Source organism: Thamnophis sirtalis, unplaced genomic scaffold (assembly GCF_051295495.1).
Source record: "Thamnophis sirtalis isolate CommonGarterSnake01/CBP01778 unplaced genomic scaffold, rThaSir2_p1.2 scaffold_13, whole genome shotgun sequence".
Classification (NCBI taxonomy): domain Eukaryota; kingdom Metazoa; phylum Chordata; class Lepidosauria; order Squamata; family Natricidae; genus Thamnophis; species Thamnophis sirtalis.
Genome location: NW_028261393.1, coordinates 34605002 through 34629987, shown reverse-complemented (window position 1 = coordinate 34629987; position 24986 = coordinate 34605002). Strand labels below are relative to the sequence as shown.

General features: G+C 40.8%; 1 long non-coding RNA gene across 2 annotated transcripts in view; it reads right to left on the bottom strand.

Moving 5' to 3' along the window:
- Positions 1-24986, bottom strand: part of LOC148043141 (uncharacterized) — a 72326-nt gene that overhangs the window by 46656 nt on the left and 684 nt on the right. Inside the window, exons 2-3 of one of the 2 annotated variants that reach the window (XR_015698367.1) lie at positions 24398-24476; positions 20206-20511 (exon numbers count right to left, since the gene is read on the bottom strand). This is a non-coding gene — a long non-coding RNA (uncharacterized LOC148043141). Of the gene's footprint in view, positions 1-20205; positions 20512-24397; positions 24477-24986 lie in introns of those variants that run through there. The other variant, XR_015698366.1, reaches the window with a different exon arrangement.

Genomic DNA, 24986 nt, shown 5'->3' with positions numbered 1-24986 from the left:
CCTTCGCTTAGTGAAATCTTGAGGGCTATCAGATGTAACCTTTAGTTGTCTCTTTGTTGCTTTGAGCTAGACAGAGTTCACTTGGGGTTATTCATCCTTTATTTGAGGATAATGAAATTCCAATAAATTATTCCACGTGTTTTTGTGATGATCAGGTGGCTCTTCCCTACCTCAGGCTAAGTGAACATCTCCAAATGCGTTCTTGGCAACTCAGTACCAATCTCTCTTTCATCATGAGTTCTTGGGGACAAGTCAAAGAAGTCCTTGGGCATCTTACACCACAATTGGTCTAAGATGGTCCAAGATAATTGGTTCAAGGTAGATAAATCAATTGGATCCACTTCATTTGTCTTTTGTAGAAAATGGCAAAAACCAGGAGAGCAACCTTGAAGCATCTTCTGATTCCAAGAGAAAAACCACCAGATGTCAGCCTCTGCTTCACTACTTGCCTTCGGCTGCCATGGAAACGGGGAGGATGGCATGGTATTTGGGATGGGAATAATTGGGACAGGAGTGTTAGTTAAAAAGGGAGTTTAGTTCTCACCATCTTCTGTGCATGCTGATGGCCAATGTTTGGAGTTGGTCAAGGCCAACCATCCTGCATATCAACCTGATGCTGCTGCTTGGAGATGCACCCAGATGACACCTAAGGGATTTGCAGATTGGGCAATGGAGTGGGGGTTGTTGGGGGGAGGAGGTTGGGCAAATGTTTGATATGTATGCTTTCGCGCGTTTCTGCCTCAGACCTTGCTTTACTTCACTGCTATCTTTTCATAACCAGTAAAAGTATTCTTAATTCTACAAATGGAGTTAAGTGGTTTCTTTCTTAATTGCTGAAGGAGGCATGCTTGACATTAAGCAAGGTCTCACTTTCGCACTCATCCCAGAGCTAACCCCTTCCGAGGGGAGTGTAATAAAAACAAAACCTTCAAAGAAATGTCCAACCCGGGCAGTGATCAGGAGAACGACATGGAGGCTGCCGGATCCTCATGTCCCTTGGAGATGGAGCGGATGGGGGGAACTGAATTTGGAGAAAAGATCCATCCACCACAAGTGGTCATTGGGAGTGGGACAGAAGTATGATCCTGAGGAAATTCCGGCTGGAATTACAACAAGCCGATGTCGGCGACTGGCAGATGCCTGTCAGAAAGCCGAAGAAGAGGATCTCATGATGTCGCATGCTATGAAACTCTTCCAGGAGGCTTGGGAAAAATGTCTTTTTCGTGAGAGCAGGTCTGGAAGAGAAGCTGATTTCCCTGATCAAGAAGAGAGACTTGCCGAGGACCTGTGTCACCCAGGGGGGGGGGGGGCTGGGGGCAGACAGCAGAGCTGATCAGGATGGGAGAGCCCCAGCAGCAGCAGCAGTAGTCGAAAGAGCCCTTCCAAGGGGGGGCGAACCCAGATGCCAGACGGCAAAAGTTCCTCCTCTTGGCATGAAATTTGGAGGGGACCCAGAGGAGCTAGGATTTTTCCTGGTGCAATTCTGGAATTTCATGCAACAATTTGGAGAAGATCTCACCAATGAGGAAGGCAAGGTAAGAGTTGCTACAATGGCGTTGGAGAACAAAGCGGCAGCCGATGACTCTCCCATGTGAGGAACTATAATAGGTTTATGGCCACCCTGAGAAAACACTTTGATGATCCGCTCACCGAGTGAAAGGCCAGAACCAAGATGAAAACCCGTACTCAGCGAAAAAATCCAGTGGCTGAATACATCCAAGAGTTTCATGAACTGTAGGTGGGAATGCGGGAATGGTCGGAGGAGGCTTTGATGGACAGTTTTATGGATGGCCTTGTTGGAAATAAATCCTTACAAAAACTTGGATCAGTAAGAAAAGAATTTTATTAACAAAATAAAAAAAACAAAAAGCAGTTTGCAAAGTGTGGTGAGCTTGAGCAAGTCTTTAACTGTAAGTTCTAGCTCCAAGCACACATTCCTGAATTCAAAAGTAAGGATTTTATAACTGGTCCCTAACGTGACACCCCTGTCCCTCCCTTTTGGTCCCATTGGATAGGTCCTCAGGGTTACAACTAATCCGAGGCACCTATTAAGAATACATTAATCCTTCCCCCCCCTTCCTCCCCACATGCAGTTGCAGGTTTTTTTTTGAATTTTTTAAATTAGTTTTATTACAGAAAAAACACAAAAAGAAAAGAATCATCTTTCATTACATCTTGTAGAAAGTGTATCCATTGGTCACAAGTACATTTCATGCGTTCCTTCCACAATCACATATATTCCATTCAGTTTAAATTATATATGTTAAAAATTTATATATTTTACTATCACCATACCACCATTTTAATTTAATTAAGATTTCAAAAACACAACCACCTGCTGGCATTTTTTTTCTTCCCCCAGTCTCAATCAATCTGCCATATCTTTATATCTTTATAACATATTCTTAAAAAAAAGTCAATTAATAGGACATCTAACATTTCCTCTCTCTAACATATCTTTATTATTATTATTATAATTAACTAGAGGTTATGTAGTATTTTTCTCTCCTCTTCTCTCCACAGGTGCAAAAAAGCAACAATCTCTAGACTACAATCTATTAATATATGTTAACAAAATGACCATTTAAAATAAGACAATCTAAAAAATGTTGACATTTCTAGTTGATAATCACCAAAGTACACATTAACATTCCCTTTTATTTTTGTAGTTAGAAAACAGAAAAAAAATTGTTTGCCATTTCTGATCCAAATTAGAATTTCTAGTTGATAATCACCAAGGAATGCATTAACATTCCCTTTTATTATTGTAGTTAGAAAAAGAAAAAAAACCAATTGTTTGCTATTTATGTCACATCACATCTCATTCTAATCCAAATTATTTATAGCTTCATAATAGGATCTAAACACAAATTTATAAGATTTATATGTCATTTCACCAAATCTCAGTTACAATTTGCAGCCTGGTTGTTTATCCTAATTAAGGTTATCATTTCATTGTTAATATGATAAATTATATGTTAACAAATAAACATTCAATGATAATCTATGTCTACAAAGTACTAAAATCCCTACTTATTAATCATCAAAAATTAGCTAATTTTTATCATCAATTGGCATTATCAACCAGTGTCTTTCCAGTAGCAAAATAGTCCTTTCTCTCTAACCAGCAGTTGTGTCATTTCTCTTATTGGCATCTTTTCAGAGTTTAAAACTTTTCTCTGCACCCTGTAGCTTAAAGGATCTCTTATGTAATTTCGTTGCTCTTTAGTTGTTAACGTAGGCTTAGCTTTGGTTATCAAACTTGTTTCTGGATATATTTGTCTTCTTAATTCCATCCTTTTCACTCTTTTTTTCCCCTCCTGCATCTTGAAGTTGAAAGAAAGGCTCCAAGTTGTCAAAAACACTTTTCCAGCTTCCCTTCTTTTTGCTTTCACTCGTATTTAGTCCATTAATGCATTCATCTGACATCTTATCTTTATTTTCCATGTTTCCATTCTCTTCTTTAATCCCTGGGGCTTCAACCCCCTCATCTTTAACTGTAGCACCCCATAAACAGTCCCATTTCTTGTCAAATCTCTCAAGCCCTTCTGCAATATTTTGAAGTCCAGCCAGGATGTTTTGGATTATTAGATTTTCTTCCTCTGAATATTGATCCATTTTTCAAAATGTAAAGGAATATAAAAAAAAAATAGGAGAAGGAATCTGCCACACTAGCCTGTCAAAAATTTAGGGGATGTGTCTGTGTTTATTTTAAATCTTAAACACAAGTTCTTTCAAGGTTTTCAAAGTTTTTAAAATAGGAGGGTTTTTATCTCTTGTTTGTCTTTTCCTTCTCTTGCCAAAATATTTACCAGAAGCACTGACAAAACAGGTTTCATACTTTTAAGTCTTTATCAGGTTTTATAAGCGAATTCCAAAACCCTTCCATTGCAAGGTCAGTAAAACCAAATGAAGCAGAACAAGGGATGCATTGTATCCAAAACAGAAACAAAGTTCAGACTTTGGCTTCCAGGTGGCAGATTCAATATTAGTCAGTTGTTATTTTTTTATGCTTTCCCTTAGATATCTTTAATATAATTTTAACCAATAGAAGGAAAATTTGTTGAAGTAAATAAAGAAGTTTAATTTAGCCAACAGAAAAAATTAAGGTAGTAAAAAGAAAAAATAGAGAAAAAAAGATCAGTCCATAGACTACAAGCGGGGAGACAGGAAATGTTGCAATTAGTTCAATCCACAAAACTTCATTACAAACAAGAGCAGGAAATTTTCTAGTAGCAGTCCAATAAGTATCAAATTCGCCACTTTATTCTTACTTTGAGGACTAGTTAATATTATTTTTTTAAAGAAAAAGTTTCTTAATGCAGATCTTCTAAAAGTAAAAAAAGAAAAAAAAAAAACCTCACCAGATGGAACGTTTTCGCTTCGTCTTTTCCTTCAGGAGCTGTCTCCAACTATGCCAGCCTGGGGGCTGCCTGTTTGTCTTTGGTTGGAAGCACTACCCTTGGGTCAAACAGGGACTTTGCAGTGTCCCTGTGACCAGCAAAGCTTTGGCTTCCTTGTCACCATCTCTTCGGGACGGTTTAGGTCCTACCGGACTTTCCAAGGACAAAAGTTTCATCGGCGGACTCAGACTGTCAGGTCCGCGCAATGTGTCGTCCCGATGTTGGCTCCTCCCTCCTCCTCTTTATGCAGTTGCAGTTTTAATCCCCAGCTAATCTCTAACGGTCAGAGGCTTTTATTTTTGAATTTTAGCATTCCCTACAGCCTGAACCAAGATATATACCAGAACTGTGTTAACACCCCACCCCCCCCACCCCCGGCAACCTGCAATGCTGGTACAAATTGGCAGCAGATGTGGAGATCGACCTAGTCAGGGATAAATACCGGGAAGACAGGGAGAAAGGTAAAAATCTGTGGCGTGCTTGACACCATCTACCAATTCACTTTGTTGCTGGTGGTATCATTTTTGAACCACAGGATGGTCTGCTTCTCCATTAGAAGACCTCTTAACCTCCTTTTTTCAGCCCAACATTTCCCAGATACTCTACAGATAGTTCTCAACCTACAACCATTAACTTAGTGACTGTTCGAAGTTACAACAGCACTGAAAAAATGGCTTATGCCTGCTTTTCACACTTATGACTGTTGCAGCACCCCTATGATCATGTGATCAAAATTTGGATGATTAACAGTGGAAATTCTGATCCCAATTGTGGTCGTAAGTCATGAACTATCTAAATATCTTTTATTTCAGATTTCCATTTCTCCCTTAAAATAAGGGGGGGTAAGTTAGGTAAGTTTCAAAGTTCTGGATCACTTTTGAACCTACCCCAGCCTGGTGGTGTTACAAGCTATTCATCTTTCAGAACTCTGCACTGAAGGGGATCATTTTCATATCAAAAGATCTGATTCAGAAGGGACTGTGGAAACCAACAATGCTCCTCCAGAGGATGACGTTGTCTCCGCTTGATGGACTTACGATTGAAAATGGGGAGGAGCTACAGTGGCAGGCATCAAAGTCAGTAGGAACAGGATGAAGAGTGTTTCACAAGCAATGTCTCTGTTTTGTACCTTCCACGTTGATCTAGTGCTAGTTTGATAGTTTGATCTAAAGAGCCAGTTTGGTTTAGTGGTTAAGGCAATAGGCTAGAAATCAAGAGATGGTGAGTTCTAGTCCCACCTTAGGCACGAAAGCCAGCTGGGTGACTTTGGGCCAATCTCTAGGAGATGGTGAATTTTAGTCCTGCTTTAGGCAGAAAACACAGTTGGGCAAAGGCCCTCCTGGCCACAACCGCCACCTGCTCTTCAAGCAAGAGTCATGAATCCAGGAGAACCCCCAGATTACGCAGAGGGTCTGTTTGGGGTAGTGCCAGCCCATCCAAGACCCGAAGTGGCAATTTTCCCTGGGCCAAAGAACCCCAAACCCAGAGCTGCTCGGACTGGACAACATTGAACAAAATTCGCACTGGTAGATGTGCAGATGCCCTCTATCAATGGGGCAAAATATCACCACCGAATTGTGACAGTGGGCCCAAAAAACTATCTAACATATACAGATAGTCCATGACTTACGACCAGTCACCGTGAGGCTTTCATGACCAGCTGCAGCCGGCTGACACGTCCCTCAGAGACTACCAGGGGACTCTTATTCCCAACCTGGCCTGTTTCCCTATCTGGGTTGACTATGGCAATTTTTATGGCCGCCTACCTGTGTTAATTGTGCAAAAGCCCCTGCCTGCCCTGTTGGGTTTGGATTGGTTTCCTCCCGTGGGGTTAACTATTGAGGGGATCCATCGGGTGCTTGGCTCCGCCACCTCCTTGGAAGACGTCCTCACTGAATTCACGGACATCTTCGATGGCCAGCTGGGTTCTTACAAGGGCACCCCCATCTCCCTCAACCTCGACCCCCAGGTTGCACCTATTCGGCTGAAGGCTTGCAGGGTGCCTTTTGCCCTCAGGTCTAAGAGTGATGCTGAGTTGGATAAATTGTTGGCGCAGGGTGTCCCGGAGCCCGTCGACCCTCTGGAACCAACTCCCCGTGGAGATTCGGACCCTCACCACCCTCCAGTCCTTCCGCGCCGCTTTAAACATCTGGCGGTCCCGGCTGGCCTGGGGTTAAGATTCTAACCCCACCCGAATTGTGTGACTGTTGTGTTTTCTTTTTAATATGTTGTATTGTCTTCATGTTGGAAAATTGTTTGTCCTCCCCCCCCCCCTTTTTGAACTGTGAGCCGCCCTGAGTCCCCCCAGGGAAAAGGGCGGCATACAAATAAAGGGAAATGAAATGGGGGAAAAAATGACCACTCGCGATGGGAGACCCCAATTGTGGTCCCTGTCAAGGCCGACGGGTCCATCAGGATCTACGCCAACTACAAGTCAACAATCAACCTTGGCCTCCAGGCGAACCCCTATCCAGTCCCTGTAATGCAGCACCTGCTCCATTTCTTGGGGCGGGGCTGCACCTTTGCGAAACTGGATATGCCGCAGGCCTACCAGCAGCTTCTGGTGGATGATGATGTGGCGGCCGCCCAAACCATCGTCACCCATCGTGGGGTTTTCCGTTGTTGCTGCCTCCAATTTGGCGTCTCCGTGGCCCCGGGGATCTTCCAGAGCGGTGGCAAGAAAGGTCGTAAAATGGAGCACAATTCACTTAACAACGGTCTCACTTACCAACAGAAATTTTGGGCCCAATTGTGGTTGCAAGTCAAAGATTCCCTGCATTTTAGTTTTTTGCAGACCATCCAAAATCTCTTCTTTTGTGAGATGGACAAGAAGGTACTTGGTTGATACCTAGGATGCTGGCAGCAACCTGTATCAACCATTAGCACCAGTCAATGGTATTTGTAATGCCTTTTTGAATGTTCAGTTGACCGAGTTTCATGTTTAGTGAATAAATAATAAAAATAAAAACAAAATAATAATAATAATAATCTATATAAATAAAAATGTAATGGTTGATTGTTCAAAATCGCTAATCTCCAAAAGTTCTTCACTGATTGCTTTGAAATTTTGACACAACGTTGCATTCAAATACGTGAATGTTTTTATATACATATATTATATAGATGTCACACCTGTGACAGGTAAAAACATGATTTTTTGTAAAAACATGTTTTTTTTAAAAAAACCAGCACCATCTGGTGGATGGAAAAGCAACACATGCTATACTAAATATTTCATGATTCCATTTCAATGTTTTCAGCACCATCTGGTGGACGTAAAAGCAACACATGCTATACTAAATATTTCATGATTCCATTTCAATGTTTCCAGCGCCATCTGGTGGATGTAAAAGCAACACATGCTATACTAAACATTTCATGATTCCATTTCAATGTGTCCGATTGCATTGTTATATTGAATTTTCATAGATTTTGATTTATTTTCATTTTGATTTAATTATTTCATGTGACATTGGAATTGAACTGTGTCATTTACCATAGCATTCATTTAGTGAGTATAGTATATTCGGAACAGTTTGGCCTCTCTCCAGCTTCGTCCTTTATATGTGTGGCTGGGCTGCGGCTGCACCCTTTCCCCTTCAGCCATTTCCGCCAAGGGGAGCCGAAGCCCTTCGGCCTCCCCCTCCCCTCTCTCCCCTTCCCTCCCACCGGGCCTTTGCTGTCTGCGGTGGGGCGCCACCTGTGCCATCCCTCGGCTGCCTCCCCCTGCCCTTAAGCCGGCCTACCCCCGGCCAGCCCAACGGAGCTCCAGAGGAGGCGGAGGCAGAGCGTCTCCTCAGCCCGGCCGGCTGCGCGCACTCTCCACCCCCCCCTCACAGCGAGCCAGCCACGGCCTTGCCCAGGTGGCTCCAACAGGGCGGCGGCAGAAGTAGTGTCAGCCTGAGGTGCAGCGGGCCTGGGGTGGCCCCTGGGTGCCCTGTGAGGCGGCACACTGAGGACTTAGCCTCCTCTGAGAGCCTGGACGTCTCACTCTCCTGGGCCACCGACTTGGGGGAGCCCAAGCGCAGCTCCTCCGAGGAGATACTCAACAACTTCCACGAGGCCGACAGCCCTGGTGCTGTCTCCCCCAACCAGCCTCACCCGGCCCAGCAGCCCCGAGTCCTGACCAACGGCAGCACCCACCTGCCACCCCACTATGCCCAAACTGGGCCATAGCAACGTGTGGCCGGGTACAGCTAATAATAATAATAATAATAATAATAATAATAATAATAATAATAAAATTTAGTGCAGATGAAAACCGTGCCATAATGGCCTGTTACTACAACTCAGAGCCAGAAAAAAGAGGATATTTAAAGCGAATGTATGAATTATGGAAACAACAATATCCAGATTCAAATATTAGCGAACAACGACTAGCAGATCAAAGGCGATTTATTATACGGAATAAAGTATTTAGTGAAGTTGAACATGAGGAAATTCAGGCAAATTGCAAAACCCAAAAAACAATATCACAAGCGGAAATAACTGATATTCAAGACACAACTAAAGACACTATAGTAGAACTCCCAGAAGAAGCTCTCAGGGAGGAAATAACATCACCACCACTAGAACCAGTTATCACTGAACCAACTGATGAACTAACTCAAAAACAAAAAGAATTGAAGGATAAGATCATGGAGCATTTTCTGCTTAATGAGGAAAGGCAACGTTTACCATCACTAAAAACTGTGCCTAAGAAAATTTTGGCCCCTATCATGAAAATGGTTAATGCAGTGTTTTCAACAATTGAACCGGGATCCATCTTGGAAACAAACCAGTTAATGTACAGCGCAGCTGTAATAGTCACTAATGAACTAGGCATTAAAATTAAAGTACCTAGTCACACAACAGAAAAAGCATCAAAGCCAAAGTGGAAAATCCGTCTAGAACAAAAAATCAAAAAATTAAGGGCAGATGCTAGTAACTTAAAGAACATGCATGAGCAACGGCTTAAAAACAACAAAATCATAGATCGGCTAATCAGAAGATATAGATTGGATACAAGAAACATCAATGAAGCTGTAGAGATTGTAAAACAGCAGATAACAGCAACAGCTAGAAAAATTGAAAGATATGAGGCACGAATCATCCAATATAAACAAAATCAGCAATTTCGATCAGACCAACGGCGTTTTTATCAAAGTCTTAATGTGAATGGTGACACCAAAAGTGAAAAACCAGAAAAGCAGGCCACAGTTGAATTCTGGAAAGAATTGTGGGAAAATGCAAAGGACTACAACAAGGAAGCAAAGTGGATACATGACTTTGAGAAAAGCATTGGCAACAAACAAATGCAAGTATTAGAAATAACAACTGAGATGATCAAAAATCGAGTTAAAAAGGTAAAGAATTGGACATCACCTGGAAAGGACCAATTACATGGTTTCTGGCTCAAATATCTGACCAGTTTACATGCAATATTGGCCAGGCAACGGAATGAAATTTTACAAAAGGGCCAAATTGATGAATGGTTGACAACTGGAAAAACATACTTGATTCAGAAAGATCCAACTAAAGGAACAACACCTGAAAACTACAGACCAATAACATGCTTACCAACAACCTTCAAATTACTCACAGGCATTATTGCAGATAACATGATGGATTATTTGGAAACAAACAACATCTTGCCAGTAGAGCAAAAAGGCAACAAAAGAAGGAGCAGGGGCACAAAAGATCAGCTTCTAATTGATAAAATGATATTAGAAAATTGTAAGAACAGAAAAACGAACTTGAATATGGTCTGGATTGATTACAAGAAGGCATTTGACTCACTGCCACATAGTTGGATCATAAAATGCTTAGAAACAACTGGCATTAGCAAAAATATTACATCCTTTACTGAAAAGGCAATGAAACAATGGAGAACTGAGTTGGCAGTAGGGAATGAGAGCTACGGAATGGTTAATATCAAGCGAGGAATTTTCCAGGGTGATTCACTTTCACCTCTTCTCTTCATCATCGCAATGATCCCACTATCAGTAATCTTAAAAAAAATGAAATTAGGCTACCAAACAGCCAAAAAAGCTAAAAAAAATTCGCATTTACTATATATGGATGATTTGAAACTCTATGGAAAGTCAGAAATAGAAATCCAATCATTGACAAACACAGTCCGAGTATTCAGCACCGATATTTCAATGCAGTTTGGCATGGAAAAATTCGCCACTGTATCCATAAAAAGGGGCAAAATCACTGCATCTGAGGGAATTAAAATGCCCAATGGCCAACTAATTAAATGCAAAGAAAATGAAGCCTACAAATACTTAGGCATTCTGCAGTTGGATAACATCAAGCATGGAGAAGTAAAAACTATTGTCAGGCGAGAGTACACCAACAGAGTTAGGAAAATTTTGAAATCTAAATTGAATGGTGGAAATACAATCAAGGCCATAAATACCTGGGCAATACCAGTTATAAGATACACAGCTGGCATAGTTAACTGGACACAAGCTGATTTGGACCTTTTGGACCGAAAAACCAGGAAACTAATGACAATGCACTACAGTTTACATCCACGTGGTGATACTGATAGACTATATCTGCCCCGAAAATCAGGTGGCAGGGGATTATTAAAAGTGAAGCAAACAGTTGAAGAAGAAAAACATGCACTGGCTCATTATTTAAAAGAAAGTCAAGAACATCTATTAATTGACGTAAAGAACAAAAATCTACTGAAGGCCCAACAGACGAAACAAGAATACAGAAAAGATGTGATAAAATCAAGAATGGAGAGTTGGCAGAACAAAGCACTGCATGGCCAATTTCTGGAAAAAATAAAAGATAAAGTGGACAGTGAACAAACTTGGTTATGGTTAACAACAGGTACATTAAAGAAAGAAACAGAGTCACTAATCCTGGCTGTGCAAGAACAAGCTATCCGCACAAATGCCATTAAGGCCAAAATCGAAAAATCCTCTGATGATGCCAAATGCAGACTTTGCAAAGAAGCTGATGAAACTGTTGATCACATACTCAGCTGCTGTAAAAAAATCGCGCAGACTGATTATAAATTGCGGCACAATTCAGTAGCACAAATGATCCATTGGAATTTGTGCAAAAATTATAATATTAAAACAGCAACAAACTGGTGGGAACATCAGCCTGAAAAAGTCACCGAAAATCAGATGGTCAAGATCTTGTGGGATTTCCGTATACAAACCGACAAAATACTGGCGCATAATACACCAGACATCACACTGGTTGAGAAAAATAAGGTCACAATCATAGACATCGCAATACCAGGTGATAGCAGGGTCGCCGAGAAGGAACATGAAAAAATCGCAAGATACCAGGACTTAAAAATCGAAATTCAACGACTATGGCACAAACCAGCAGTGGTAATTCCAGTGGTAATTGGCACACTGGGTGCTATTCCAAAAGCACTGGAATTACATTTAAAACAGTTAAAAATTGACAAAATCACCATCAGTCAAATGCAAAAAGCCGCACTGCTTGGATCTGCACGCATATTACGAAAATACGTTACGACGTCCTAGGCCCCTGGGTGGGGCCCGACTAGTAACCAATGCCAAATCCGGCGAAACAACTGGCCGCTGTGATACAATTGTACAACAACAACAACAACAACAATAATAATAATAACAACAACAACAACAACAACAACAACAACTCCGCCGTTGCCGGTCCCAAGCCCGGATGACAAAGGAGGAGGGTTGGGGTCAGGTTGGCATCTGGTCCCGTAAAAAAACCCCACCAACCCATACAATATGGTGAAAAAAACAAATAAGAATTCCATACCGCATCGGTCGTCGCGCGGGTTAACAAGGGCCGCGGCGGATTTTGTGGTCCCTGGACATCCGTCGACAAGTGGGCTACAAGTGGACCAGCCAACAAAACGACAAAAATATAGTGCAGATGAAAACCGTGCCATAATGGCCTGTTACTACAACTCAGAGCCAGAAAAAAGAGGTTATTTAAAGCGAATGTATGAATTATGGAAACAACAATATCCAGATTCAAATGTTAGTGAACAACGACTAGCAGATCAAAGGCGATTTATTATACGGAATAAAGTGTTTAGTGAAGATGAACATGAGGAAAATCAGGCAAATTGCAAAACCCAAAAAACAATATCACAAGCGGAAATAACTGATGTTCAAGACACAACTAAAGACATTATAGTAGAACTCCCAGAAGAAGCTCTCGGGGAGGAAATAACATCACCACCACTAGAACCAGTTATCACTGAACCAACTGATGAACTAACTCAAAAACAAAAAGAATTGAAGGATAAGATCATGGAGCATTTTCTGCTTAATGAGGAAAGGCAACGTTTACCATCACTAAAAACTGTGCCTAAGAAAATTTTGGCCCCTATCATGAAAATGGTTAATGCAGTGTTTTCAACAATTGAAAAGGGATCCATTTTGGAAACAAACCAGTTAATGTACAGCACAGCTGTAATAGTCACTAATGAACTAGGAATTAAAATTAAAGTACCTAGTCACACAACAGAAAAAGCATCAAAGCCAAAATGGAAAATCCGTTTAGAACAAAAAATCAAAAAATTAAGGGCAGATGCTAGTAACTTAAAGAACATGCATGAGCAACGGCTTAAAAACAACAAAATCATAGATCGGCTAATCAGAAGATATAGATTGGATACAAGAAACATCAATGAAGCTGTAGAGATTGTAAAACAGCAGATAACAGCAACAGCTAGAAAAATTGAAAAATATGAGGCACGAGTCATCCAATATAAACAAAATCAGCAATTTCAATCAGACCAACGGCGTTTTTATCAAAGTCTTAATGTGAATGGTGACACCAAAAGTGAAAAACCAGAAAAACAGGCCACAGTTGAATTCTGGAAAGAATTGTGGGAAAATGCAAAGGACTACAACAAGGAAGCAAAGTGGATACATGACTTTGAGAAAAGCATTGGCAACAAACAAATGCAAGTATTAGAAATAACAACTGAGATGGTCAAAAATCGAGTTAAAAAGGTAAAGAATTGGATATCACCTGGAAAGGACCAATTACATGGTTTCTGGCTCAAATATCTGACCAGTTTACATGCAATATTGGCCAGGCAACTGAATGAAATTTTACAAAAGGGCCAAATTGATGAATGGTTGACAACTGGAAAAACATACTTGATTCAGAAAGATGCAACTAAAGGAACAACACCTGAAAACTACAGACCAATAACATGCTTGCCAACAACATTCAAATTACTCACAGGCATTATTGCAGATAACATGATGGATTATTTGGAAACAAACAACATCTTGCCAGTAGAGCAAAAAGGCAACAAAAGAAGGAGCAGGGGCACAAAAGATCAGCTTCTAATTGATAAAATGATATTAGAAAATTGTAAGAACAGAAAAACGAACTTGAATATGGTCTGGATTGATTACAAGAAGGCATTTGACTCACTGCCACATAGTTGGATCATAAAATGCTTAGAAACAACTGGCATTAGCAAAAATATTACATCCTTTACTGAAAATGCAATGAAACAATGGAGAACTGAGTTGGCAGTAGGGAATGAGATCTACAGAATGGTTAATATCAAGCGAGGAATTTTCCAGGGTGATTCACTTTCACCTCTTCTCTTCATCATTGCAATGATCCCACTATCAGTAATCTTTAAAAAAATGAAATTAGGCTACCAAACAGCCAAAGAAGCTGAAAAAATTTCGCATTTACTATATATGGATGATTTGAAACTCTATGGAAAGTCAGAAATAGAAATCCAATCATTGACAAACACAGTCCGAGTATTCAGCACCGATATTTCAATGCAGTTTGGCATGGAAAAATGCGCCACTGTATCCATAAAAAGGGGCAAAATCACTGCATGTGAGGGAATTGAAATGCCCAATGGCCAATTAATTAAATGCAAAGAAAATGAAGCCTACAAATACTTAGGCATTCTGCAGTTGGATAACATCAAGCATGAAGAAGTAAAAACTATTGTCAGGCGAGAGTACACCAACAGAGTTAGGAAAATTTTGAAATCTAAATTGAATGGTGGAAATACAATCAAGGCCATAAATACCTGGGCAATACCAGTTATAAGATACACCGCTGGTATAGTTAACTGGACACAAGCTGATTTGAACCTTTTGGACCGAAAAACCAGGAAACTAATGACAATGCACTACAGTTTACATCCACGTGGTGATACTGATAGACTATATCTGCCACGAAAATCAGGTGGCAGAGGATTATTAAAAGTGAAGCAAACAGTTGAAGAAGAAAAACATGCACTGGCTCATTATTTAAAAGAAAGTCAAGAACATCTATTAATTGACGTAAAGAACAAAAATCTACTGAAGGCCCAACAGACGAAACAAGAATACAGAAAAGATGTGATAAAATCAAGAATGGAGAGTTGGCAGAACAAAGCACTGCATGGCCAATTTCTGGAAAAAATAAAAGATAAAGTGGACAGTGAACAAACTTGGTTATGGTTAACAACAGGTACATTAAAGAAAGAAACAGAGTCACTAATCCTGGCTGTGCAAGAACAAGCTATCCGCACAAATGCCATTAAGGCCAAAATCGAAAAATCCTCTGATGATGCCAAATGCAGACTTTCCAAAGAAGCTGATGAAACTGTTGATCACATACTCAGCTGCTGTAAAAAAATCGCGCAGACTGATTATAAATTGCAGCACAATTCAGTAGCCCAAATGATCCATTGGAATTTGTGCAAAAATTATAATATTAAAACAGCAACAAACTGGTGGGAACATCAGCCTGAAAAAGTCACCGAAAATCAGATGGTCAAGATGATCTTGTGGGATTTCCGTATACAAACTGACAAAATACTGGTGGATAATACACCAGACATCACACTGGTTGAGAAAAATAAGGTCACAATCATAGACATCGCAATACCAGGTGATAGCAGGGTCGCCGAGAAGGAACATGAAAAAATCGCAAGATACCAGGACTTAAAAATCGAAATTCAACGACTATGGCACAAACCAGCAGTGGTAATTCCAGTGGTAATTGGCACACTGGGTGCTATACCAAAAGCACTGGAATTATATTTAAAACAGTTAAAAATTGACAAAATCACCATCAGTCAAATGCAAAAAGCCGCACTGCTTGGATCTGCACGCATATTACGAAAATACGTTACGACGTCCTAGGCCCCTGGGTGGGGCCCGACTAGTAACCAATGCCAAATCCGGCGAAACAACTGGCCACTGTGATACAATTGAATAATAATAATAATAATAATAATAATAATAATAATAATAATAATAATAATTTATTATATGGAATAAAGTGTTTAGTGAAGATGAACATGAGGAAAATCAGGCAAATTGCAAAACCCAAAAAACAATATCACAAGCGGAAATAACTGATATTTAAGACACAACTAAAGACATTATAGTAGAACTCCCAGAAGAAGCTCTCAGGGAGGAAATAACATCACCACCACTAGAAGCAGTTATCACTGAACCAGCTGATGAACTAACTCAAAAACAAAAAGAATTGAAGGGTAAGATCATGGAGCATTTTCTGCTTAATGAGGAAAGGCAACGTTTACCATCACTAAAAACTGTGCCTAAGAAAATTTTGGCCCCTATCATGAAAATGGTTAATGCAGTGTTTTCAACAATTGAACCGGGATCCATTTTGGAAACAAACCAGTTAATGTACAGCGCAGCTGTAATAGTCACTAATGAACTAGGCATTAAAATTAAAGTACCTAGTCACACAACAGAAAAAGCATCAAAGCCAAAGTGGAAAATCCGTTTAGAACAAAAAATCAAAAAATTAAGGGCAGATGCTAGTAACTTAAAGAACATGCATGAGCAACGGCTTAAAAACAACAAAATCATAGATCGGCTAATCAGAAGATATAGATTGGATACAAGAAACATCAATGAAGCTGTAGAGATTGTAAAACAACAGATAACAGCAACAGCTAGAAAAATTGAAAGATATGAGGCACGAGTCATCCAATATAAACAAAATCAGCAATTTTGATCAGACCAACGGCGTTTTTATCAAAGTCTTAATGTGAATGGTGACACCAAAAGTGAAAAACCAGAAAAACAGGCCACAGTTGAATTCTGGAAAGAATTGTGGGAAAATGCAAAGGACTACAATAAGGAAGCAAAGTGGATACATGACTTTGAGAAAAGCATTGGCAACAAACAAATGCAAGTATTAGAAATAACAACTGAGATGGTCAAAAATCGAGTTAAAAAGGTAAAGAATTGGACATCACCTGGAAAGGACCAATTACATGGTTTCTGGTTCAAATATCTGACCAGTTTACATGCAATATTGGCCAGGCAACTGAATGAAATTTTACAAAAGGGCCAAATTGATGAATGGTTGACAACTGAAAAAACATACTTGATTCAGAAAGATGCAACTAAAGGAACAACACCTGAAAACTACAGACCAATAACATGCTTGCCAACAACATTCAAATTACTCACAGGCATTATTGCAGATAACATGATGGATTATTTGGAAACAAACAACATCTTGCCAGTAGAGCAAAAAGGCAACAAAAGAAGGAGCAGGGGCACAAAAGATCAGCTCCTAATTGATAAAATGATATTAGAAAATTGTAAGAACAGAAAAACGAACTTGAATATGGTCTGGATTGATTACAAAAAGGCATTTGACTCACTGCCACATAGTTGGATCATAAAATGCTTAGAAACAACTGGCATTAGCAAAAATATTACATCCTTTACTGAAAAGGCGATGAAACAATGGAGAACTGGGTTGGCAGTAGGGAATGAGATCTACGGAATGGTTAATATCAAGCGAGGAATTTTCCATGGTGATTCACTTTCACCTCTTCTCTTCATCATCACAATGATCCCACTATCAGTAATCTTAAAAAAAATGAAATTAGGCTACCAAACAGCCAAAGAAGCTGAAAAAATTTCGCATTTACTGTATATGGATGATTTGAAACTCTATGGAAAGTCAGAAATAGAAATCCAATCATTGACAAACACAGTCCGAGTATTCAGCACCGATATTTCAATGCAGTTTTGCATGGAAAAATGCGCCACTGTATCCATAAAAAGGGGCAAAATCACTGCATGTGAGGGAATTGAAATGCCCAATGGCCAATTAATTAAATGCAAAGAAAATGAAGCCTACAAATACTTAGGCATTCTACAGTTGGATAACATCAAGCATGGAGAAGTAAAAACTATTGTCAGGCGAGAGTACACCAACAGAGTTAGGAAAATTTTGAAATCTAAATTGAATGGTGGAAATACAATCAAGGCCATAAATATCTGGGTAATACCAGTTATAAGATACACAGCTGGTATAGTTAACTGGACACAAGCTGATTTGGACATTTTGGACCGAAAAACCAGGAAACTAATGACAATGCACTACAGTTTACATCCACGTGGTGATACTGATAGACTATATCTGCCACGAAAATCAGGTGGCAGAGGGTTATTACAAGTGAAGCAAACAGTTGAAGAAGAAAAACATGCACTGGCTGATTATTTAAAAGAAAGTCAAGAACATCTATTAATCGAAGTAAAGAACAAAAATCTACTGAAGGCCCAACAGATGAAACAAGAATACAGAAAAGATGTGATAAAATCAAGAATGGAGAGTTGGCAGAACAAAGCACTGCATGGCCAATTTCTGGAAAAAATAAAAGATAAAGTGGACAGTGAACAAACTTGGTTATGGTTAACAACAGGTACATTAAAGAAAGAAACAGAGTCACTAATCCTGGCTGCGCAAGAACAAGCTATCCGCACAAATGCCATTAAGGCCAAAATCAAAAAATCCTCTGATGATGCCAAATGCAGACTTTCCAAAGAAGCTGATGAAACTGTTGATCACATACTCAGCTGCTGTAAAAAAATCATGCAGACTGATTATAAATTGCGGCACAATTCAGTAGCACAAATGATCCATTGGAATTTGTGCAAAAATTATAATATTAAAACAGCAACAAACTGGTGGGAACATCAGCCTGAAAAAGTCACCGAAAATCAGATGGTCAAGATCTTGTGGGATTGCCGTATACAAACGGACAAAATACTGGCACATAATACACCAGACATCACACTGGTTGAGAAAAATAAGATCACAATCATAGACTTCGCAATACCAGGTGATAGCAGGGTCGCTGAGAAGGAACATGAAAAAATCACAAAATACCAGGACTTAAAAATCGAAATTCAACGACTATGGCACAAACCAGCAGTGGTAATTCCAGTGGTAATTGGCACACTGGGTGCTATTCCAAAAGCACTGGAATTACATTTAAAACAGTTAAAAATTGACAAAATCACCATCAGTCAAATGCAAAAAGCCGCACTGCTTGGATCTGCACGCATATTACGAAAATACGTTATGACGTCCTAGGCCCTTGGGTGGGGCCCAACTAGTAACCAATGCCAAATCCGGCGAAACAAGTGGCCACTGTGATACAATTGTATAATATAATACAATAACAAAAGCAGGTTTTCCAAGGTAGCAGTAAATACAAGTAAAACACAAGCATTTCTCCACTTTTGGGCATCTACCAAAATTGGATGCCATTGTTTTTTAAAGAAAAGAAGAATTAAGGATGACGTGATAGCAGTCTTCCAGTATTTGAGGAACTGCCCCAAAGAAGAGTGGGTCAACTTATTCTCCAAAGCAACAGAAGGCAGGAGAAGAAACAATGGATGAAAACTCATCAGAGAGAAACAACATGGAATTAAGGAGAAACTTCCTAAAAGTGGGGACAATTAACCAGTGGAACAGCCTGCCAACAGAATTTCTGGTGCTCTGTCACTGGAGGTTTTAAAGAGGAGAGTGAACAGCTGCTTGTCTGAAATAGTATAGGTTCTCCTGCTTGAGCAGGGGCTGGACTAGAAGACCTCCAAGGTCCCTTCCAGCTCTATTCTAGTTGTCTTCTTCTATTCTATTTCCCCTATGAGAGGCACATGGATATATGATTATTTGCAATGTCTGCATTTTTGAATGATTCCCTTAATCCATTCACAGGCCATAAAATCGATCATGGACCCAGGGTGACCTGGTTTATGACTGACTCAATTTACAACCTATAATGCTGAGCTCTTTCTGGCTTAACAAACTAAGTTGACAAACGTCGCATGCTTTCCAAAGGCAATCCCAGCCCATGGGAAGACACGTTTGGGTTCCAGAAATTTTCCCGAAGGCTTTGATTCAATGCTCTGCCTATGTGGATAATAACAAGAATCTTTTTGGAGGACATTAGATCTCCCCCCAGGGGAGTGTTCAGCTCTCTGCATCTGCCCTACTTTACGCGTTCCTATTTCTGCTGGAAGACAACCAAGAATGGAGATGTCCCAGACATCGTCAATGGCTGATGGTGGCCACCACTCTTCTCCATTGGCACCTGTGGCTCTGGGACCTTCTCGTGGCTTCCTCTCTGTCTCTAATTAAATTGTCCTGGCTTTCTCCAGGGCCTGCTTCCAAAAAACCCCTGCCAGGCCCTGTTTCCACGACGTTCCTTCATGGTCTTTCACGATGTAAGAATCATCTTTACACCTGCTCCCTTTCACCAAAGTCCAGCTGGAAGGAAGGTGCCCAGAGGATCATTGGTTGTGCCCTCCCTTCTTAAGATGAGCTTTATTATTCCTGTTGCCTTAAGAAAGTTCCAAACATCCTTAAAGATCCATCTCCTCCTGGGCACCCCTTTTTTTTTACTATTACCATCTGGCAGACAGTACAGGACAATAAAAACAAGGAGAAGTAGACTGAAAAAGAGTTTCCATCCCAGAGCAGTAACTATCTTGAATTCTACTATAGAGGCATCACAAATGCAATATCAGGCTTTTTTAATTTCATTGTATGGAATGTACAGTTCTATACAATTGTATAGTTTTATTTTTAATGTATAACATAGAGTGAAGAAGGCACAACTTTTTTGTACATGGTGCCATGATAATAAAGTAACGTCTTAAGCTATTCAACTATGACTGCTTGGTCTCAGAGATGCTCCGGATGACTTTGGAGAGGAGTTGACTACTAATGAGATCCAGGTTGATCTGATGGCCACACTGCTGAAAGATTTCTTCTATGGACTCAGCTGCAGCCTGAGCCACCAAGGGTTTGTGATTGTCTTGCAGATCCCAGAGATCTGAAAGGAATCCAGAAAACAAATCATTTCCGGATCCAGAATCCACCACTGTCATGGTGGCATGAAACCTCTGCTGTTCCTAAGAAGAATCCCTCTAGTCAGTTTAGTCATTTCTGCGCAGTCCATTATTTTTTAAATTATCATGTTTTCGGAAGGTATACTGTCTAATTTCCAATTTTGAGTGTATGTTATTCTTGCTGCTGTCAGAATAAGTATTACAATGTAATTGATTTTGTTAGGTAAGCTCCCCATTGGGAAAGCGAGTACGTTCAGAGAAGCGTTGTGAGAGTTGTGTTGGAGAACACACAAACCTGTATACAATAGGCTTTTACTTTTGTGGAAAATAGAGGTATCAAACAGTCCAAGTCATACACGGATAAGACAGTCAGTCATCAATGTCTTTCAGTTTCAGGGATAATCCAAGTAAACATAGTCCAGTAATCATATAATCAGTTCAGTACTCAAAGTTTTCTAGCAGTTGCAAAACTTACAATAGCTCATGGCACTTTCTAACAGCCAGCTTCCAAAACACTCAGATCAGATCAGCCCAGCATCTAACAAACAGAGCTAACAGTCATTCTGGCTCCCTCTTATGGCCGATTGAGGAAAACAGCAACCAATCACATTTTGCAGTATGATTTAAAGAAACAGGTACAACATTGTTACATGATTTATATATTGCCAACCCAACTGTTAGATTATATTCCTAACAGATTTCCTTTACAAACATCCCTCTAATTATCCCTAATAAAAACATATCTGCTTTAAATGGAATTGAAGGGCAACCAAGTTCTTATTTTACTCCAATATTTCTTCGCTTCTGGACATGTCCGCCACATGTGGAAGTGGGAACCATGTTCGCCTTTACATTTCCAGCATCTGGGGCTCAAATTTGGGTAAATGTTTGCCAATCTTGCTGGTGCTAGATGCCATATACATTTTCTTTGTATGAGGCCGACAATGCTACTTTGTAATTTTTGGTCCACAACTGTTCCCAATCCCCTAATTGAATGTTGTACGGCAACTGGCTCATAGTTATGACGGTCGCAGTGTCTCAAAGTCACGTGATTCCCTTTTGCGATCTTCTGACAAGCAGAGTCATTGGGGAAGCCAGATTCCCTTAACAGCCAAGCTTAACCAACACTATGATTCACTTAACCACTGTGGGAAGAAAGGTTGCAAAATGGGACAAAGTTCACAATGACTTTTTCACTTAGCAGCAGAAATTTGGGGCTCTGTTATGGAAGTTGATTGGTTCTCAAACCTCAGTGGCTCCAGTGGATCCTCTCAATCTTCTTATTTTGCAGAAGATGCGCAGCATTAAGGAGGGACAGAAGGAAGCCCAGAGCATTGGTGGCCTAGAAACGGGATGAAAGGAGAGTCATCTTGGGCTCACCAAGTTACTTAGATTTATCACCTTCTTCTTCTTTTAATGTCCCCATAATCCCTTGTGGGGTCGAGTCTGGCCAATTGAATGGAGCTACATGCTTACTGGCCGGATACCCTTCCTGTCGCTGTCCACTGATAGATTGTTCTCGGTGTCAGGAAATTTCTCCTGGAGCTCTTTTTGATAAGCTTCCATTGTTGTTGTTAGTTGGGAAGTCATATCCGACCCATCGCAACCCCATGGACAACATTCCTCCAGGCCTTCCTGTCCTCTACCATCCTCTGGAGTCCATTTAAGCTCACGCTGACTGCTTCGGTGACTCCATCCAGCCATCTCATTCTCTATCATCCTCTTCTCCTTTTGCCCTCAATCTTTCCCATCATGAGGCTCTTCTCCAGTGAGACTTTTCTTTTCATTAGGTGCCCCAGGTATTTGGGTTTCATCTTCAGGATCTGGCCTTCTAAAGAGCAGTCAGGGTTGATCTCCTCTAGGACTGACCAGTTTGATCGCCTCGCAGTCCAAGGGACTCGCAGGAATCTTCTGCAGCACTATAGTTCAAAGGCCTCCATTCTTTGGCGCTCAGCCTTCCTTATGGTCTAACTTTCACAGCCATCCATTGTGACTGGGAAAATCATAGCCATGACTACATGCACTTGTTGGTAGGGTGATGTCTCTGCTCTTTAGGATTCTGCGTAGATTTGCTATAGCTTTCCTCTCCAGGAGCAAGCGTCTTCAACTGCATTAAGAGGCTCTTTAGTTCCACTTCACTTTCTGCCCTTAGAGTGGTATCATCTGCATATCTGAGGTTGTTTATATTTCTCCTGGCAATCTTAATTCCAACTTTTGATTCGTCTAGCCCCGCCTTCCTCATGATGTGCTCTGAATATAAGTTAAATAGGTAGGGCAATAGTATACAGCCTTGCCGGATTCCTTTCCCAATTTTGAATCCCTATCAGTGATTCTGTGTCCAGTTCTCACTGTTGCTTCTTGACCAGCATATAGGTTTCTCAAGAAACAAATAAGATGGTCTGGTACTCCCATCTCTTTAAGAACTTGCCACAATTTGTTGTGATCCACACAATCAAAGGCATTAGCATAGTCAATGAAGCAGAAGTAAATGTTTTTCTGGAACTCCCTAGCTTTCTCCGTGATGCAGCGTATGTTGGCAATTTGATCTCTAGTTCCTCTGTCTTTTCGAAATCCTGCCTATACTTCTGGTAATTCTTGATCCACATATTGTTGGAGCCTTGCTTGTAGGATTTTGAACATAAATTTACTAGCAGGTGAAATGAGGGCAATGGTGCGGTAGTTTGAACATTCCATACATCGCTTCTTATCTTGCTCTCAGGTACTTTGGAGAGTAGGTTGACCCCCTGCTCTCTGTGAGAGCCCCTCAAATATTAGAGCACTGCTATCATGTCTCCTCTAGTTCTTCTTTTCATTAAACTAGACATACCCAATTCCTACAACCCATTCTTGATATGTTTTAGCCTCTCGTCTCCTAATCAACTTTGTTGCTCTTCTCTGCACTCTTTCTAGAGTCTCAACATCTTTTTTACATTGTGATGATCAAAACTGGATGAAAAATTCCAGGGCATTATAAAGTGGTTTTAACACTCTGTCTGTCTGTCTGTCTGTCTGTCTGTCTGTCTGTCTGTCTGTCTGTCTGTCTGTCCGTCCGTCCGTCCGTCCGTCTATCCAGCCATCTATCTAACTATACATCTATCTAAATATCTATCTAATCTATCTTGATTAATCTGATCTAATCTAATCTAATCTAATCTAATTTACTAGATCAGACTACCAGAAACAATCCTACCTATCCTGACAAGGTAAGGCACTAGTATATAAAAAGAGAAGCAAACCCCACTTCCTTCTAGCACTGATGATGTTACCTAGTTGGTTCACAAAATGTCTGCAAGAAAACCACCAAGCTGAGAGAATACCAAGGCCTCCACAGTCCTCCTCCTCCTATCCACAAACCCCACACTCTTCTGACAGCTGATGATGTTACCTAGTTGGGTCATGAAGAAAACCACCACGCTGAGAGAAAACCAAGGACCCCTCACATATAAAGAAGCGTGATCACCTAATTCCCAAGATCTGAACTGCCCTGATTGCCAGTATGCAAATTCTCCACCCTTCCAAATTTTGGGGCTAACCTGCTAACTCAATGCATGCTCTAGAGCAGGGGTGTCAAACTCAAGGCTCACAGGTGGGATGCAGCCCGCGATGTGGTTGCACCTGGCCTGCGGGCCGTCTGGGTCTACCCAATGCAAAGAGGAAACATGCCAGCAGTTTGGGGAGTGATGTCAAGCTGGCCACACCCACCCAGTCGACCATCCCCTCCCACCCCTAAGGTCAACTACAACACTGATGTGGCCCACAATGACACCCCTGCTCTAGAGCACGGGGCCTTGGCATGGAAATCCCATCCCTGGGTCCAACTCCAAGTTCCTACCTAGCTAGTGAGAAGATGAGGCTGATGCAAATACGTACCTCATGCAGGTGATTGTGATGATCGCTTCATGGAAAATTACGATGGACAAGGTTCTCGCAGGTATATCGTCAATGATTTCTTGAAAGGAGAAGGAAAGACATCTAAGAAAGCTTCTGACATATGGCCACCACCAGCTGGCACCTTTCCCATCCCTACGCTCTTTCTGGTTGATAGGGGAAGTCCTCAACTTAAGTCGCTTTGCCCCATTTAAAGTTATGACAAATCTCTCCAGAATCCGTCTTTGAACTCAGGAGAAATTTCCTGACAGGGAACAACTTGCCTCCAGAAGCTGAAACTGCTCCAACACGGGAAGTTTTTAATAAGAAATTGGATAACCACTTGTCTGAAGTGGTGTAGGGTTTCTGGTCTGGACTAGAGGACCTCGAAGGTCCCTTCCAACTTTGTTATTCTAATTCTAATACCCAAGGACCACTTAGGACCCAGGTTTGAAATTCTGAGAGGCTCTTCTTCCTCAGCTATCATAGGATCATATTTTGGTCACTTGGCAACCAACCTGCATTGATGGCAGTTTACAGAGTCTCGTGACCATGATTTAAATCAGGGATGGGTAACTATGGCCTTGTTACG